Below are 4,694 nucleotides of genomic sequence, written 5' to 3' on the forward strand. Positions count from 1 at the left end.
AAAGAGTTTGTGGTCAGAGGAATCCTTTGATCAAATAATTCCATATCCAAAGGGATAACTGAGACTCCAGATAGGAAATGGCTCAAGGTGTCTCTGACCTTGAGATGATGTACCAAGTCCCCTGCCACCAGCAAGAACCTTGCTAGGGAAGGGTTTTCTCAGCCTTCAGATGGCCAGGGCTCCATCCCCACACTCATTCAGAACCTCACTTGTTCATATCCACAAGAGCCCTGGCCACACATCCCATGAAAAAAACCTTATTTGTTCTCATTATCGTAAAATTATATGTATATCTGTATGCTAGACTAGTAGACTAGAATGTATAAAGAAGATAGTAATCATTTAAATTCCCCCTGGCCAGAGGTCACCACTGTCAAACATTTGGGATGTTAACTTTTGACACAAAGGAAGTTTATATTTAAACCTTTTCGTTATTGGCATTCTAGTAAATAAAGGAAAGGAAAGAAATACGCTATATGATTCTGTTTACATGAAGTTCACAACTGGATCTAGAATTCAGAACCCTCTGGGAGAGGGTTCACTGGAAAGGAACACAAGGGAACTTTCTGGGGTCCTAGAAACGTTCTATATCTTGATTTGGGCCATGGTAACACGGAGACATACAACTGTCAAAACTCATCGAACTTAAGACCTGTGTATTTTACTGTAAAATTTTATACCTCAATAAAGAAGAAGAAAGAAAGGAAAGAATCCTGGACAAATATTGGGATGGCCAAAAAGTTCGTTCGGTTTTAAGTAAAAAGACACATTTTTCATTTTCACCAAGAATTTTATTGAACAATGTATTCACTAACCAAATGAACTTTTTGGCCAACCCAACACTGTAGCAAAAGACCAAACTGGGGAGGTGGGGAAGGAGGAGGAAAAAAAAAAAAGACCCTGAGATGCTCAGCTAAGACAAGCCACCCACAATACCTGGAACTTTACAGAGGAAGATACCAGGCCTTGGCCCCCAGTACACCAGCCTCTCTCAGCACTGCTCCCCTTTTCAGGGCTGCAGTTAAATCCAAGAGGACTGGATCTTTAAAAAGGTAATACAGTCTTAAGATCCTGCTAGGGCCCACCATCCACCAAGCTCTCTCTTCTTTGATGCTATTACCTCCATGTTTGTAGTGAGGCTGTATTTCCTGATAGGGGCAGGGGAGGCGATGGGTCCCTTGGAGCCTAACAAGAATCTGTGCTTGACTCAGGAAGGAAGGTTGAAGGCCTTAATTTTCAAATAGATTATATTCCAAAAGTTTCTTTCTTAATCACTATCTAGGACTCAGAATGTTTGTGTCTCATAGAAACAGTGTTATAATTGATGGTCAAAGTTCCAAGTTTCTCCTCCCTAAATATCTATGAAATGCCTACTCATAAGATATAGAATTTTAGGCTTGGTAGGAACATAAGTACAGTGAATTATAGTGGTTGTGTGCCATGTAAAAAATGGGAAGAAAGCAAAATTCTTTTCTTTTTCCAAAAACATACATGCTATTTTGCCAGGCACTATGTTGACGTTTGGGATTCAAAAATTTTTAAATCTCATGATGTCTTCCCTCAAGCAGCTCATTGTCTAGTGGAGAAAGACTACCTTGTAAATAAATAAGTGCAATAAAATCTTATAAGCATTTTGATAGAGGTTGTCATAATTTTAAAAAAAAACAGAAAAATAGAAGTGAATGCTAGCTGGCAAGGGAAAACACATTTTGAAGCAGGCAGAGTTGATGGGATAAAGAATTAGATGAAGACCTATAGAGAGACTCTAAGGGGTCATGGGGCACCTTGAAGGTCATTGGCCCTAAATCTGATCCTACTTCAAAACACGTTTTCCCTTTTCACCGCTATCAGAGCATTACAGCTTGACTTCTCAGTCATGGTTGGGGTTGGTTGGTTGTCCTTGACTTTCAAATTATTTGGAGGGAATACAGAAGGGTAAGACTTACAATTCCAAAGAAAAAAGTAAAGAAAATTTAGAAGGTGTGTAAACCTTGGAGGATTGTCAGAGGTAGATATGACCCGGTAGTGATGGAGGAAAAAGCATAACCTCCAACACTGGGGAAGAAGGAAAAGGCCATTGCCCACACCAGCTACCAGATGGTGAAGTTGGCTCAGGGCAGCTTGGTTGCCATCTTGAAAGCAGAGTGGGCCAGGAGTCCCTGTGCCCTCACAAGTATGGGACCACTTAAAATTTATAGTATTTGGGGATCATTTATTCATTCAACCAGTATTGTGCATTTACCATTTATAAGGAAATTTGCAATTGACTTGCGATTAACAGGGTTAAGAAATTTAGTGAATTATGGTTCTTGCCTTCAAGGGCTAGTTGGGGAACTAGAGAACTATCATTTAATGTGCCCAAACATGAAATGTTTTTTCACCCATCAGTAAGTTGGGGGTAATAACAACGCAGGATCTACTGACCTCACACAATTGTTCTGAGACTAGAACATGATTAGGGAGTAAAAAATGTCTTTGTAAAGTGCAGGTGTTAGGTATTAATCATGAAAATGGTTTTCAGCTGTGTCCTCCCCTTGCGGTCAATTATTCATTCAACAAATGTTTATTGTGCACTTATGCTGAGCAGGCACTGTTCTGGGTGCTGGGAACATAGCAGTGAAGAAAACAGATAAAATCTCTGCCCTGTTGGAGCTGACATTCCCCAACAGGGTATTCTGCTGACATGAATAAGACTCATCAGTCATGTGAGAGAGGCATAAAGCTTAAGGCTTGGAAAATTGAAGAATTGGAAACAATCTAAGAAGTATCCCTTAATGTGGGACAGGTTTTAGAAAATTATGAGGCTTCCATACTGCTGAAAACTGCATAGCTGTTTAAAAAGATGAAAGTAGCTATCTGTATATAGTATTATAGAAAGATGTTCAAGGCCCGTTAAAGGGGGGGAAAGCAAGTTCCAGAATAATACATAATAGGATCCTATGAATGTTTCACATAAACACTACCTATTTGTGTTTTACTCACATTCTAATATATAGTTACATGTGAATACTGAGGTGTAGTCTCAGAGAAAAGTTCTGGAAAGATACACAGCTGACAATTGTGTTATTTCAGGGGAGGAGAGGTGACCTGATGGGGCATATGGTGTGGACCGGGGACTTGTACAACTTACGATGGTAATTTCTGACAATGAGAGTGCGTTCGCCTATTGCTTATGTAATTAAACAAGGAGACACACGCATGTGGGTACAATTGAGTTATAGCAATATAATTATGGATGACAACTGTTACTCTTTTAATCTCCTATAATGTTGTTTTAATATGTCTATAGAGACATATACACATATAGATGAGATATGTCGAAACATAAAAGGTGGAATTAAAACATGGTGTCCTGGCTCAGAAATCTTGCCTCTCCCCACCCCACCTGCAGTTTATAGTGAAACCTTTTTTAAGAGCATCATGGGATGTCGGATAGAAACCCTTGATCTCCCAGTTCTGAGGCACATGTAATTATTTCACAGTTAAGTAGCCTCAAGGATCTTTGCAAAATATATGATTTCGTTATGAGAGCACCATGCATCTCCCAGCAGCAACTGAGCTTCAGCTGGAGCCAATACCAGGTTTCCGGTATGTGATGGCTGGATCCCAACAGGGTCCCCTGGCTCCCAAACCAAGCCAAGTGAGCTAGCCCTAGCTTCAGCCGATCTCTGAAAATCAGCTCATGCATTCCGGCTGAATCTGTTCCATTGTCTCTCTCTCTGTGACTTTAAGCAGGCCTTTTGCTGCTTCTGGGTTCAATGGTGAGAGCTGAACTGTATATCCTATAACCTCATTTCCACTCCTAAACTTCTGATTTCTATTGTGGCAAGTTGTTACAAGAGGAGACCGCGTTTGTTCACATGCACCTGCCATGTGCTGGGACAGAAAAGGCAAGCAAAGCCCTTGGCCTTAACGAGCGTGTTGGAGTCAAATTCTTGGGGATGTTGAAGCTGATGAAACTGCCAGAAAGGTGGACTCAGAACAGAAGCATGGAGATCCTCCTCCACTTCTCTGCAGTCTCTGGCTCTAAATCTCTGGGATAAAGCTGGCCTCTGTCCTTCCAGCCCCTTCATTCTGAAATTAAGCTGGCAGTAGGGCCCCTAGCCATGCTGGGTAGCTTCCGGTCCTACAGACTAACCACATCCATGTTACATGGGGATAAAAGAGTCTTGGTGGGGACAGGGATAGCCTGAGGTCAGGGTGATCTCTAGGAGGACTGGAGATGGGACCAGGGTCCTTACAGCCAATCCTCTGATTCAGCAAACTCTTAGTGAGCATCTACTGTTTGCCAGGCAGTTTGCTAGATTGTGGGAGCACAGGTGTGAATCGATCAAACCTAGAGCTTACAGAGCAGGGCTTCAGTGCTTAGAGGCCTCTCCTGGGCAGGACAATACCCTCGGTTAGAAACCCTCAGATCTGTGCCCTTCTCCAGGGCCCCCCAGAGAATCGGCACATACGGTCTTAACAACCAAGGAGCAGAAAGCTGCTGGCGGAGGCCCAGGCACACTAGACACTGAGTCAGGGGATAGGGATCAAAAGTCATCCTAGGGCTTCCGTGGTGGCGCAGTGGTTGGGAGTCCGCCTGCCGATGCAGGGAACGCAGTTTCGTGCCCCGGTCCGGGAAGATCCCACATGCCGCGGAGCGGCTGGGCCCGTGAGCCATGGCCGCTGGGCCTGCGCGTCCGGAGCCTGTG

Source organism: Lipotes vexillifer, unplaced genomic scaffold (genome assembly GCF_000442215.2).
Source record: "Lipotes vexillifer unplaced genomic scaffold, Lipotes_vexillifer_v1.1 scaffold240, whole genome shotgun sequence".
In the NCBI taxonomy this organism is placed as follows: Eukaryota; Metazoa; Chordata; class Mammalia; order Artiodactyla; family Lipotidae; genus Lipotes; species Lipotes vexillifer.